Source organism: Carlito syrichta, unplaced genomic scaffold, assembly GCF_000164805.1.
Source record: "Carlito syrichta isolate Samal-C Ts95f unplaced genomic scaffold, Tarsius_syrichta-2.0.1 Scaffold305469, whole genome shotgun sequence".
NCBI lineage: Eukaryota > Metazoa > Chordata > Mammalia > Primates > Tarsiidae > Carlito > Carlito syrichta.
This window is the reverse complement of record NW_007249565.1, coordinates 957,629-972,416: the sequence shown is the minus strand read 5'-3', so window position 1 is coordinate 972,416 and position 14,788 is coordinate 957,629. Positions and strand designations below refer to the sequence as shown.

Genomic DNA, 14,788 nt, shown 5'->3' with positions numbered 1-14,788 from the left:
TCGCTGCCCAGGCGGGTCTCGAACCGGCGGGCTCAGGCAGTCCACTCACCTCAGCCTCCCAAAGGCACGGGATTACAGGCTGAGCCACCGAGCCCGGCTCCTGGTCTTTTTTGAAAAATTTTTTTGTAGCGACGGGGTGTCTGTGGACTCGAACTTCTGGGCCCAAGTGATCCTCCCACCTTGGCCTCCCAAAGTGCTAGGATAACAACTGTGAGTCATTGTGCTCGGCCAATGCTTTAATGTTTTAAAGGCTTTCCCCTAGAGTCTTCTGTTGGACAGATGCACGGCCGTGGGCTGTGAATGAGGCAAGCATGATTCTGTCTTAGGGACAAGTCCCCAGGGAAATACCAAGTTCAGAGTCCCAATCCTGCTGAATTTGCTGGAGGCAGAGGCTTGCCCCCCCCCCCGACTCCTCCTCCCCAGGCCGGTGTGTCCTCCTCCAAGGGTGACCCCTGCCCTGGCCCCTCCCAGCTTCAGAGGGAGGCCTCCACATCCACCCGGACTGAATTGGAAATCATGGTACTTCTTCAGTGTTGCACTTTGGTTGTGAGCTTCTTATTTGGGAGTGCTTGGGCTCTGTTTTGACAGAGAGGCCTGTTTTCTTTTTTTTCTGATGTTTTTTTCCCCCAACCGGGGATACATGGGGTGGGGAGGGAAAAAGAATCCTTCTAGCTCCATCCTAGGGAAGCCTGCCGAGGAGTCTGTCCTGACACTGCTGTCTGGAGGCCCCAGCCTCAGAGGCCACGTCGGCCGTGAGCTTTCTACCTTGTGCGGCAGGCCTGGGCGCTGGGGACTATGGCCACCTGGGACTGCATCTTAGAGACACACCGTCCGCCTGGCGCCAAGCCTCCGTCGGCTGGGAAGCCACGAGTTTCCCTTTCTCAATCTTCTCCCTTCCCCCACCTTCATGACGTCTTGAAATTTCACAGGAAGTTCTGTTTGCTCCAGGAAAGGCGGTCATGGCAGTCTTCATCCTGGGTGTTGCCTTTTTCTTCAAATCCCTGGGAGCCGTGAATCACATCTCAGAGGAGGGAGTTATGCGTTCTGGCTGCATCTCCCTCGTGCCCAGGCTGTGACGGCCACACTCTGTGGCCCTTGCAGTCCAGCTTACCCAAGTTCAAGTCCTTGGTCGGGCACAGAGCTCTGCAGCGTCACAGAAGGCACGTGGTCCTGTGGACACTGCCTTCTTCCTCTAAAAATGCTGTGGTGAATTGATTACCGGGGTCCCGACTCTCCCCCCCGCCCCCGTTGTCTGTGTCTTTGGCTGGGCCTGGTCATGGATGAACGGGCTTTGTCTCACAGGCTGCTGGTTGGCACATTGAAACTGAGCTCTGAAGAATCGTTTCTGCCTCATTGTTGAGCTTTTGATGTCTCCCAGAAAAGGATATTCCCGAGAGAGTCCTCCACGGCCGGGAGGGAGGTGAGAGACACACAGAACGTGACCAAGGTCCCCATCTTCTCTTAGATGAGACCAGCCTAGACAGCACCAGCCAGGCAACTTCCGACCTCTGCGGGAGCCCGGGCAAGGTCATCAGAGCTGTCTGCCCGACCATCTGGATGCTTGGACACTTGGTGTTTGCACCCCTGAGCTCTGTGCTGGTGTGTTTGGGTGATCGGTAGAATGGGAATCTTGGTGGTTAACTGCTACATGTCTTGACTCCCACAAGGGCAGGGATTGGCTTGTATCCTGCACATTTCCTGACACATCAACTCCTTGCGGAATGATTGAATAATCTCACGAGGATAAAGTAGGTACCCCTCTGCAAATGTGTCTGGCATATCGCCTGTTCCCTCTACTCAGAAGATCTCTAATGGAGCCAGACACGGTGGCTCATGCCTGTAATCCCAGCTTTTTTGGAGGCCAAAGCGGGAGGATTGGCTTGAACTCAGGATTTTGAGACCAGCCTGGGCAACGTAGAAACACCTGGTCTTTACAGAAAACTAAAAATTTAGCCGGGTATGGTGGCACACGCCTGTCATCCCAGCTATTTAGGAGGCTGAGGCGGAAGGATCGCCGGAGCCCAGCAGGTCGAGGCTGCAGTGAGCTATGATCGGGCCACCGCACTTCGGCTTGGGTCACAGATCGAGACCTCGACTCAAAAAGTGCACATGGGACAGCCGAGCTGCTCCTGTGTCCTTGTGGCCCTACAGGGAAGCCAGTCAGCAGTGTGAGAGGGAGTCTGCCGTGAGGACCCGCGAGGATCCAGGTGTGTCCTTTCCAGGCAGCGACGAGGGGAGGCCCCTCTTGCTGGCTGCCCTGGCACCTACCTGTCCCTCTTCCCGCCCACCAGCTCAGAGAGCAGGAGCAGTGCCAGGGAGGTTTCTGGGGCTCAGCCCCAGCTGGCCCTGACCGGGCAAAAGCTCTAGTTGGCCAGCAGCCCCGGGCACCTGCCACCCCCGTGTGTTTGCTCAGCAGGCTGGGGAGCGGAAGTGGATAGCTTCCGTTGGTCCCTGGGCGTTCCGGGCCTCAGGGGCCAGCTGCTGGCTGGCAGCTTCTCCGAGGAGCATCTCTTGGCCTCTTTGTCCCTCTCTCAGCCACCTGACAGACAGGTACTAATTCCATGGTCACCTGGCTTCCCCTGAGGAGAGGGCAGGAGGCCAGCAGGGCGCACAGAACAAATGCTGGCTTGGTGCCCTTGGGCTGGCACCGGATACCTTCACCCTCGGAGGACGGCGGCCTGTCCCCACCCTGGCCTCACTCCAAACGCCCTGTCTTCCACCAATCCAGATCGTTGTGGTCACGTCGGGAAGATTTTGCCACCCTGGAGCAGAATGAGTCGAATTCACCCAGAATCCCCACACAGCCTGCTTCCTGTTAGAGCCAGGCGAGAGACCGTTGGCAGCGTCCTTTCTTGTCAGAGGGTTCTGCCCTCCTAAGATGGGGCACTGCAGTTGTCACTGCGTCAAAAGCTTCATGTTTGTAAAACATTTTGACACGCATTCACTCCCCGGGGCTGCCCCGCACCCTGAGAATGAGCATGGGGCCCATTTTACAGGTGAGGCAGCTGAGGCCAAGTAAGGCTGACTCACACGCCCAGCGCCGTATAGGTGGGGGACAAGCGTCAGAATGCTGGAGCCCAGGCCTCCTCTGAAACCCAGTCTTCTTTCTGGTTCACTCTTCTGTAGTAGTAGATGCTGAAGAAGGTGTGTTTGGTTTTCTTCTCCTCTGCCACCCAGGTGTCAGTCATACTCCCCCTCCCCAGCCCACACCCATGGGAGACACCACCCTGCAAGCTGGCCGAGGCAGGGACCCTGGGGTCCTCTCTCCCGCTGGGTCCTCAGCACGACCGCACGTCTGGCTCATGGTGGGTTATCTTCAATATCATCTGAGTGGGGAAATGAACAAATGGATTCCCTGAAATGCACGGACGCCTCGCCGGGTCCCTTGGAGGGGACGGTTTGCCGTCTTCCAGCCACACCTGTGGAGGCACAGCCTCCCGTGGGCCTCCGCTTCCTCACACAGGGGCCACCCCCATGGCCTCCTGCTGGGGTTCCATCCCCTCCTGCCGGCTGCCCTCTGCCGATGGCACCTTGCACCCCTCCCACCCTCTCCACGCCTCCCGCCGAGCCAGCCACACCCCCTTTGTCGGACCATCTTTGTTTCAGGCCGACCACTCCAGCCCAGCCCAGCCCCTTTGCCTGTTCACACTTCCCTTAGAAGCCTTGACAGGCGCCGGCCGAGCTGACTGAGTGCACCAGGTGGGTGCTGGTGCTGGTGCCCTGGCAGCGGCTTCCTGCCATGCTGCCTCCGGGGCCCATCCCCACAGGGACAGAAATGTCCGCATGTGGTCCAGCTGGCGTGTTCACACAGCACAGAGCCCTTTCTCAGGCTCCCTGTGTCCCACAAGGAAGCCCTCTTCTTTCTCCTAGGCCGTGCCACCCACGGCCTCTGTCCCCACAAAGGGGACCTGGCAGCCGGAGCCGCCTGGCTGGGTTCTGAGCCTTGGAGGAGCTGGAGAGGCTGGGCAAAGCTGAGGGCAGGACGCAGGTTCTGACCCGCCTGCTTCGTGCCTCAGTTTCTCTTCTGCAAATGAGGTGAACAGAACGCCCGTTCACGGATGCCCCGTGAGGAGTGATAGGGTGCCGTAGGCCAGCCCTGGGTAACATAGGGACGCCCGGTCTTTACAAAAGTTAAAAATTTCCCAAGAGTCCTGCTGCAGGTGCTGCAGGGATGCTGTTACCACATGGGAATCCACATCCTGGCTGTTGACCCCGAAGCTTTCTGGCCCCTGTGAGCCACAGGGGTCTCCCCATCTTATTTCTTAATTTTGAAAGTCATATATGCTCAATGCCCAGTTTAGGAAATTCAGAAACGGAGAATTACAAGATACTTGCTGCCCTACTGACTGATCCAGCCAGGTGTACATATATGCACACACACGTGCACGCATACGAGACTAGCCAGCTTATAACTGACATACATATGTAATCGTTTGTGTGCACATAACAGTTCATATGTATGATGTACACATATAATATACGATACGCATTCCATGTTATATGTGAGGCGGGCCCCCAAAATTATCCTTTGGAGGGTGAACCCCTTGTAGTTCAAGCTTCCCCTGCTAGGCAAGTGTTCTAGGAACCCATCGGCTTCAGTGTACCGGCTAGCCTTGTTGTGAGAGACTGGGTTAGGCTTCAGTGACATTTTTTTGGAGATGCTTTCAGCACGTTTGCCCATCTCATGGTGGGTGATTTATGAGCACATCTGCCGACATTGCGCTGAGCGTCCAGCAGTTTTCAACCCCAAATGTCATGATCCCCCAGACCCCAACCTCTCTGTTCACCCAGTCTTGCCCTGAGCGGCTTTGTTTTGTTTCCCCAGATGAGAAGAGTCCTCAAAGGGTAAATGCTCTGCTGATATGGAAGAGTGAAACGAAAGACGGCAGAAGCACTGAAAGGCATCAACAGCGACGAGTTCAAAAACTGTTTTGAGCAGTAGTAAAAGCGTCACGATAGGTGTATTGCATCAAACGGAGAGTGCTTTGAAGGTGACTGAAATTTCAACTTGTAAGACTAAATACACAGTTTTTAATAAATAAATTTCATTTTGGGGGTTCTCCCACATACATTCATTTCATATCCCTACTCTTACATATAGCCATAGCTGAAACAGTAAAGTTTTTGTAACCAGCTTGTGCTGTTTAACATATAGTGAACTATTAGAACATTTTTCTACAGGGAACTTTTTTTTTTTTGAGTCAGGGTCTCATTCTGTTCTCCAGGCTGGAGTGCCATGGCACAATCATGGCTCACCATAGCCTTGACCTCAATCCTTCCCCCTCAGCCTCCTGGATAGCTGGGACTATAGGTGCGCATCATCATGCCCAGCTAATTTTTCTACTGTTTGTAGAGATGAAGTCTTACTGTGTTGCCTAGGCTGGTCTCAAATTCCTGGACTCAAGCAATCTTCCCCCCTTGACCTCCCAAAGTGCTGGGATCACAGGCATGAACCACCGCGCCTGGCCTACAGGGAGCGATTTCAAGGCTCCATGGTGTGTCATCATGCGAACATGTCATACTCATTTTACAGATGAGAAAGTTGAAGTTCCCAAGAGCACACAGCTGCTGGGGGCACAGCTGACTCCACATTCTTGGTGAAGGTCTTTGTGTTTTCCGGAGGCAGATTCAGCAAGACTAAGCTCCAGGAGATGGGCGTGTCTGCCTCGGTCACCATGGTCTCCCAGCACCTTTCAGAGAGGCAGGCGTTTCAGTAGTTCCGGAGTGCAAGGATGCTGTCAGCTAAGACTCCTTCCCTTCTGACCCCATTCCTGCTCAGGCCCATGTCAGCATTCAGCATATCTCTCTGTGTGGCCCCTCACCAACTTGGCACCCTTCAAGGCCAGACCCATGTCAGACTGTCTTGAGCCCGAGGCCTGCCTGGAGCAGGTGCTGGGTAAGCGAACACTGAATCCTGGAAGCAGGATCACTCTGGATTGGAGGCAGTGTGCTCCCCACGAAGCTCCTTTGAGCTCTTTCCTTCCCCACCTGCCACCGTCGGGCCAGGAGCAGCTTAGACATCAGCCCCTCCCTGCCTGTCACACCTGGCGTTGGCACACCTGGCCTGTTCCGGGAAGGTTGCACAGCTGAGATTAAGTGACACCTGGAATGGCATGAGGCCGGGCACCTCCGGTGACTCCCCCGGGCTGTGTGGCCAGTGGCGGCTGCCTGGCAGTGGGGGACCCTTGGCACTGCCGCTGCCCTGTCCCTGCTGCCAGCGGGGCCTTTGTTGTCCACGGGGGCTGCCTGCCCGCCCAACCAACGCTCGTAGAACACAAAAGCTACAGAAAACAGCACAAAGACAATGAAAATAACCCGGCAACTGCCAGGGTGCTTGGCAACCAGTTTCCTGGCTGTAGGTGTGGGTGCAAGAGGCTTGCGGGGCATCTCTGGGCCTTGGATGGCCTCATAGAGCACGGGGCCCAGGGTTGTGGTGAACGCACTAGCCAGGCCGCTTGCCCAGCCTCCGCCTTCCTGAGCGTCAGTTTCTCAATGTGGAATTGACTTAATGATCCAGACCCCTGGTGTTCTTGTGAGGACTAGGTGAGCTGAAACCCTAAAGCGCCTGATGGTGATGATCATGGGCACGTGCGGGCATGTGTCTAGGAATGATGACAGCATGAGCAATCTCAGCAGCGGCCCATAGTGACATTAGGAGGTGGGTGGTGCGGTCACGCCCATTTCACAGATGACAGCACCGGAGCTCAGAGATGTTAGGTGACTTCCTCAAGGTACCCCGGTGCGCGAGAAGCCGATCTGGAGCTCAGACCTGGCACTCTGGTGGTAGAGCACAGGTCCGTACCCACCTGGCTCCCCACTTCTCCCCCCCCTCCTCTTTGGAGTGTTACGGTCCCTTATTTGTTATGATGAGGACAACCATGACGGATGATGATGACGGTGAGGGTGAGGGTGATGGCGGTGATGGCGATGGGACGATGATGGTGACAGTGATGGCGATGGGAAGGACGGTGACGGTGATGGTGATGATGGTGGTGGTGATGGTGATGGTGGTGGTGTCGAGGACGGTGACGATGAGGAAGACAGTGACGGTGATGGCGATGATGGCGCAGGTAACGGTGAGGGTGATGACGATGGCAGTGACAATGGCAACGGCGATGATGGTGACGGTGGCGACGGTGACCATGATGGTGATGGCAGTGATGGTGATGGTGAAGGGGGTGATGGTGGTGGTGTTGATGGCAGTGGTGGTGATGATGGTGACGGCGATGGCGGTGGTGGTGATGCTGGTGATGATGAGGCTGAGGGTGGGGATGAGGACGGCAGTGATGGTGGTGGCGGTGATGATGATGGCGGTGGTGATGGTGAGGGTGCTGACGATGGCAGTGAGGTGTTGATGGCGATGGGAGGCTGCTGGTGACGGTGATGGTGATGATGGTGACGGCGGCGACGGTGACCATGCTGGCGATGGCAGTGATGGTGAGGGTGAAGGTGGCGATGGTGGGGGTGTTGACGGTGATGGTGGTGGTGTCGAGGACGGTGACGGTGAGGGTGAGGGTGATGGCGATGACGGCAGCCGCGATGCTGGTGGTGACGATGACGGCGGTGGCTGCGGCAACAATGGTGAAGGTGATGGTGGTGATGATGGCGAGGGGACGGCGGCAGTGATGGCGGTGGCGGCGATACGACGGAGATGGCGATGAAGGTGATGGCGATGGGAGGCTGACGGTGACGGCGATGGCGGTGACGAGGGTGAAGGTGGCGATGGTGGGGGTGTTGGCGGTGAGAGTGTTGCTGGCGATGTCGAGGACGGTGACAAGGATGGCGGTGTGGATGAAGGTGATGGTGATGGCAACGGCGGCCACGGTGAGGGTGAGGGTGGCCATGGCTGTGGCCATGAAGATGGTAGAGATGCTGCTGGAGAGGGCGGTGGTGGTGTTGATGGTGGCGATGGTGACGTCGAGGTCGGTGATGACGAGGGTGACAGGGAGGATGGCGGTCCCGGTGAGACGATGGCAACGGTGAGGGCGATGCTGACGGTGATGGGGAGGGTGACGATGGCGGTGGTGTGGGTGGCGATGGAGAAAGACAGGCCTCCGTGCTGTGCAGCGTTCCTGCTGGGACTGCAGATTCGTTTTCGGGGCTGATCCTCAGAGCAAGCCTGGGAGAGGGCATCATTTTGGCACCCGTGGAGCCTAGGCCCGAAGAGGTGACCGAACACCTGTGCACCATGCCGTGTCATGCCTTCAAGTCCGAAAGGGCTGGAGCCCGGGAGGAGCACATGGGTGCGGAGGCTGTCCTGGCCACTGTGCCTGTGGCTCTCGGTCCCGAATGTGTGGTGGACGTGCACAGGATGGCTGGAACCTGAGGCCGCAGCAGGGGAGGCTGGGGAGGGTGCCCCCACTTCTGCTACTGTGGTGGACATGGCCCATCTCCCCAGGACAGGAGATGGAGGCTGTTCCCTGGACCTCTCTGGACAAGTCAGTGGTGCTTTACCTGCTTTTGTGAATGAGCATGGTGGTCTGCAGCCACCGTTCACTAAGTGAGACTCGTTGATCTCGTGTATTCGCTTATTCATGTATTTGAGTCAAGGTCTCACTCTGTTGCTCAGGCTGGAGTGCAGTGACATTGTCATGGCTCTCAGCACTGGCTATACCAGAAACGCTTTTAGTGGGTCTCCTTCCCCGAGAGGGAGTTTTTCAACAAAACCAACTGCATTGTTAAGAGTTCTAGCCGGGCTCGGTGGCTCAGCCTGTAATCCCGCGCCTTTGGGAGGCTGAGGTGAGTGGATTGCCTGAGCCCGCGGGTTCGAGACCCGCCTGGGCAGCGAGACCTCATCTCTACAATAAATCAAAAAATTAGCCGGGCATGGTAGTGCATGCCTGTGATTCCGGCTACTCGGAAGGCTGAGGCAGAAGGATCGCCGGAGCCCAGCAGGTCGAGGCTGCGGTGGCCGGGAGCGGCCACTGCACTCCAGTCTGGGTGACAGAGTGAGACTCCAACTCAAAAAAAAAAAGAAAAAGAGTTTATTTCTAGCCGGGCTCGGTGGCTCAGCCTGTAATCCCGCGCCTTTGGGAGGCTGACTGTTTTCTTATCTAAAGATATCTGCCCTTAGGGTTTTTGATCTGGGTCACCAGGCTGAGTTGGTATCATTCTGGTCAGCATCAAGCAAATAAGTTGGGTATTTTGTTTTATTTTGAAGTCTGTCTCCCAGGTTGGATTGCAGTGGCATCCTCACAGTCATTGCAGCCTTGACCTACTAGGCTCACAGACCATCCTTCTGTCTCAGCCTTCCAAGTAGCTGGAACCACAGGTGCATACCACCACACCCGGCTAATTTTTCTTTTCTTTATTGTAGAGACAAGGTCTCACCAAGTCACCCAGGCTGGTCTCAAACCCCTGGGCTCAGGCAATCCTCTCGCCTCTGCCTCCCCAAGTGCTGGGATGACAGACGAGAACCACCGAGCTTGCCGAAACTTGATATTTAAGGTGACGTCTGCAGCTTTATTGGGAAGGCAGGTGCAATTCCTGCTAGGCTCATTGACCATTTTAAAACATGGCCTGAAGACCTCCGGGGAGAAGTTGTGAATCTGGCAGCCCTGGGCTCAATGTTCATTTTGCCATTTGGAATTAAGGGTTTGGATCATCTGTGCACGGACAGTTCCCTTGCACCCTGATTCCTCCAGGAGTCTCTGTCCTGTCTTCTCCCCACCTGACATGAACAACGTGACCATTCCGCCAGTGTTTGCTCAGGGTTCGCTCAGCACATGTCTGGCCCTTCACTGAGGTGGCCACTGCTCTAGGGGTCTGTATCCAAGTCGGGGGGCTGAGAATGGAGGACAGTCCCTTCTGGGGTAGTAAGTGCCAGAGAGGGCACATTCATGGACTCATGGTGGCAGTCTCTGAAGCCACAGGTCTCTAAATAATCAAGCCACGCGTTTGCAGGGCTTGCCCTCCTACACAGCCCCCTCGGCCCTGTCCAGATCACTCCACGGGTGCATCAAACAGGGCCCAGCTCTCAGTAGTTGACTCCCTGGGGACAGACTCCTTTATTGTTTGCGATAGCACACTCTGCTGTAGGCTGCATCCTGCTAATTGGAGATGTTCTGAGAAGGCGTGTGGCCTAGCCTCCCAGGTTCCATGCGAGGAGACCCGGCAGGGGCCTTGAACTTGGCCTGGTTGGCAGAGCACCCATACAGAGCTGGGCAGGCCCTCCCCAGGGGACTTTAGGTCTGCGGCCGTGTGACTGAGACTTCTCATCTCAGCTTGCTTATGAGAAGCGGTTTTAAGCCTCTTTCCCTGGGAGCCCACACTGGGGGTAGTATAGGGAGGGGGGCTCTTGCTTAGATGGTTATCTGGAATTTTCGTCATTTCTGATTTTTTCCCCTTTCTGCTCTAACTGTATCTGTGCTTGAGAAATCCCAGAGGCTGACCTTGGAAGAGCAGCATCTGGAGAGCCCACTGCAGAATTCTCCACTGCTCAGAGGCCACCTGAAGGTGATCGGTCTACATCCTGGCCACAGCTGGGAGGGTGTCAGCCAGCTCTCCGGGTAGCCAGCATGTCTGGATGACCATTGAAGCCAGATCCTCCTCATTCCATTCTTTCCCTGTAAAATCCTTTACCCTCAGCCTACAGTTTTGAAACGGCTTCTTTGAGGCACGAGCCTGGCCGTTTCCCCATCTGCTGGCTTTGGGAATCAAGTCCTTCTTCCTTCCCGGACACCTCGGGCTTGTTTATTTCAGCCTGCAAGTGACGAGTAGCAGAACTTGCAATTGGCAACAGCAGGAAAGATGGCGGTTCTCTTTCTCCCTGGAGCCATGGTGGAGGGAAGAGAAGGGAGGCAGGAGGGCAGGAGGGAGGGGTCGGCTCCACAGCCAAGCCAGCCGGTCCAGCCCCCGGGCCTCTCCTCTGGGCACTGGAAGTCATTCTTCCTCCTGGCACAAACCCCTGCTTCTTCTTTCTGCCTTTGTTCCTGCGGTTCCTCTGACCGTTGGTGTGTGAAATCGTAGCTGCTTGGCAGCCCAATGCGTGGCGGTCATGGCACACCTGCTCGGGTTCCTGCCCTCCTTGCCCCCCTCCTTCCCCTCACCTTTCCTTCCCTGGCAGCCACCTAAGTCTTCTCTCTTTTTTTTAAAGACAGGGTTTCACTTAGCCCAGGCTGAGATGCAGTGGCACCATCCTGGCTTACTGCAGCCTTGTTGTTCTGGATTCAAGCAATCCTTCCATCTTGGCCTCCTGAATAGCTACAGGCACTCACCCCCACGCCTGGCTAATTGTTTACATTTTTTTGTGGAGACGAGGTCTGATTATGTGTTGCCCAGCCTGGTCTCCAACTCCTGGGCTCAAGCAATCCTCCCACCGCAGCCTCCCCCAAAGTGCTGGAATTGCAGGCGTGAGCCACGGCACCCAGCTGGCTTCTTCTTTTAAATACAATTTGGAGGACAACCCACAGCACTGCCTTCTGGAAGCTTCCAAAGACAAGTCCCATCCTATGCCTTCCTCTCCCCTCGTGAATACCCTTCCGTACCCTTCCCTCTCCTGTTATCCTCAAATTAATGCCCAAAGGGCTTCCTGACCTTTGAGTGGCAGGTGCTTCCTCCCCTCCCAGCTGGGTGGGCTTCAGGAAATGCCCCATCTGGGCCCTGAGAGATGAGCAGACACGAGAGTGCAGGGTGATAGGCTAGCAATAAAGAGTAAAAAAAGACTCAGGGACCAGAGAGGCTCAGGGATCTCATGGTCAGGACTGTGACTCTTCCTCTGTTGAGATGTGGTCCCTGGAGACGGCTACACAGATTCTCAGGTACATTTTGGTCGGATCCTTCTGGCGTCTGTGTTGAAATGGACTCACGGTGCAGAGGTGGGAGTCTAGACCCTCAGGAGACTGTTGTGTAGTGGAGGGTTTGCGGCGATGGGGAAGGGATGTGGAATCCTGGCTTGGCGGAGGCAGAGGGGCTGTGAGGCGTGGTCAGACTCCGAAGGCATCTCAGAGGCAGGGTTTGCTGGAGGGTTGGATATGGGGGAAAGTCGGAGGCACAGCAAGCCGATCCCAAGGTTTTGTCTCATGCAGCGAGAGTGAGGTTCCAGGTATCGGTCGGAGGGATCTGTGAAGGGAGCAGGGTGTTTGCCTTGTTCTGTGGGTCGAGGTGGAATTGTCATGTCTAGGATGTGGTCAGACATCAAGGGAAGGTGCCGAGGAGGCAGCTGCAGACACGGGACTGGAGTGCCCCCTCGGCCAGGCCACGGCATCCCGACACTCGCTCAAATTTCGGTTTATATATCACCGTGGGTGCTGTTTGAATGATGTCAACATTTAAGTCAGCAGACTGAGAGTAAAGCTCGTTACCCGCCATCGCGAGGGTGGGCCACATTCAACCAGTTGAAGGCTTTAAGAGAGAAAGACTGAGGCCTCTGAGGCAGGGGAGGTGGGGTTTCAGCCTTTCCTTGGTCTCCAACTTGCTGCCTGCCCTGCAGGCTTTTCATTTGCTAGCACACATGACTGCGTGAGCCAGGTCCTTAAACCCCCCACCCACACAGTTGGTTCTGACTCTGACAAATCCTGGTTAATACATGAGCCCATGGATAAGTGTGGAAATTCAAGATTTGTAGAAACATGGACGTGCCGTATGCGGGTTCATTTTGGAGTCAAGGTGAGCCTCAGACTGGTGAGATCACCCAGAGACACGTGTGCACAGAGATATCACAGGAGTCGGGAGATCAGAAGCTGAGTGTGTGTGTCTCTCTGTGTGCCTATGTGTGAGTCTCTGTGTTTATGTGTCTGTGTGCATGAATTTGTGTGTCAGCGTGTGCATGTGTGTCTGTGTGCTTGTGTGTCTGTGTCTATGTGTTGGTATGCATGTGTGTTTGTGTATGTTTGTGTGTCTGTGTGCTTGTGTGTCTGTGTGTACATGTGTGTGCATGTGTTTGTGTGCCTGTGTCTGGTTTTTTTGTGTGTGTGCGTGTGTTAATATTTGTGTAACTGTGTCTGTGTGTGTGTGTCTCTATGTGTTTGTATGTCTATGTGTGTATGTTTGTGTACCTGTGTCTGTGCGTGTGTGTGTGTCATAGCTGCTGAGTAATTATCCGCCATCACTGGGTGCCACTTCCTCTCAGCACTGGAGGCCTCGCTTTGTGTTTTTGGAAGTTCAGGAGGGTCTTCCCGGCTACCCACATACCTGCCGGCGGCTTTGTGGCTCCTGCGCGACCCTTCTGTGCCCTGGGAGCCGAATGGCACCAGCCGCTCTCCTCCTGGGCCACGGATGGGCTGGTCCGGCCTCTCCCTTCCCGCCACGTTCGACTCCCCAGCCTCCAGGCTCACGAGGCCATATCCAGCACCTCCTGGTCGGTGCTGAGTGATCTGGTCATTAAAGCCGGTGGAGCTTCCTTCCTGGCAAGCGTTGGCAAAGCACTTCCTCAGCCCCAGGGGACAGGGCCCTGGGGACTTGGTGGCTTGAAAATGCTGATGTGAACCCTGAGGCTGCAGGGCCACAGGGTGAGCCTCCCTCCCTCTGTGTTCCTCATGTGCTTTGCGAGGCGGGATATTCAGCTCGCATTTTCCAAGAACCGTGGAGGTGGGTTGCTGGGACAATGAATTAATTTTACTTTATTTACCTATTTATTTATTTACTTATTGAGTTGGATTCTCACTCTGTCGCCCAGACTGGAGTGCCGTGGCCGCTCCCGGCCACCGCAGCCTTGACCTGCTGGGCTCTGGCGATCCTTCTGCCTCAGCCTTCCAAGTAGCAACTACAGGCGTGTGCTACCATGCCCAGCAAGTTTTTTGTTTTATTGTAGAGATGAGGTCTCGCCAAGTTGCCCAGGTGGGTCTCGAACCCACGGGCTCAGGCAACCACTCACATAGGGAAGTGTAGTTCCTCTGGATGTGGAGAGCAAGAAGCAGGGAGGTGTGTTGGGCTAGAGTCGTCCTGATGGCCAGCCTGGGCGGTTATGGGGATGTGTGGCAAAGTGTGGCCCATCCCTGCAGAAGAGCAGGGCTCCCCCGAGGGGGCTGGCGCCCTGGAGAGTGGGGGACCCCGGGGCCTCGCTCTAGCCCAGTGTCAAGTGGGCTGTCTACTTTCCAAGGCTGGGATGGGCTCCCAGCGAGAAGGTGTGCTGGCTAAAGGGACACAGTCTTTGTGTGAGGAGCCCGGAGCTGTGGTTCTGGTACTGGCCCTGGCTTGCCGTGTGATGTCGGGCAGATCTTCTGGCCTCTCTGAGCAGCAGCGTCTCCATCTGTGAAGCGTTGGGACCAGGCGGTCTTTAAGGGGTGGGGCAGGGGGGGTGTGCCTGCCACAGACAGAGGCCAGTCCTTCTTCAACGTCTGGCTTGCTGCTGGATTTGGGGGAGGGGTTCCGTGAACTTCTGGACTTTGGATATCATGAAATTTCCAAATTTGGGATGTGGCTCACACATGCAGAAGGATTTGAGTCACCCTGCAGGTGAAGCCCATAATCAGAGGACACGTCCCTCAGCCCCCATGGATAGCCCCGGACTTGTTGTGCTCTCCGTGGGAGCTCAGGAGGCAAGCAGGCACTTCTGATTTGTTTTGTTTTGAAATCAGTACAAGTATTTTAAGGAACTGGAGAAGCAAATCCGGATGCGAAGCTGAGTCACGAGATGCTGTTGCCTGGAGACCGAGACAGAGGGCATGGCCCTCCCTACTCATAGATAGGACAGGGGACTTGGCCACGCTCTGGGGACTGACCCCAGGTCCAGTCCTCTGCTGTGTCTGTGGCTCTGTGGACTCCTTGGTGTTCAGAGCTGGAGGGAATCAAATCTGTCAACGGCTTGGAGACCTTCTGTATATGTGTGGATGTGTACACGTGATCCATT

At 55.7% G+C, this 14,788-nt stretch overlaps 1 long non-coding RNA gene across 1 annotated transcript in view; it reads left to right on the top strand.

Annotated features, from left to right (window-relative positions):
- Positions 1-4,928, top strand: part of LOC110595948 — a 102,965-nt gene extending 98,037 nt beyond the window's left edge. The window contains exon 3 of the long non-coding RNA XR_002482174.1: positions 4,826-4,928. This is a non-coding gene — a long non-coding RNA (uncharacterized LOC110595948). The remainder of the gene's footprint in view (positions 1-4,825) is intronic.
- The last annotated feature ends 9,860 nt before the right edge of the window (positions 4,929-14,788 follow it).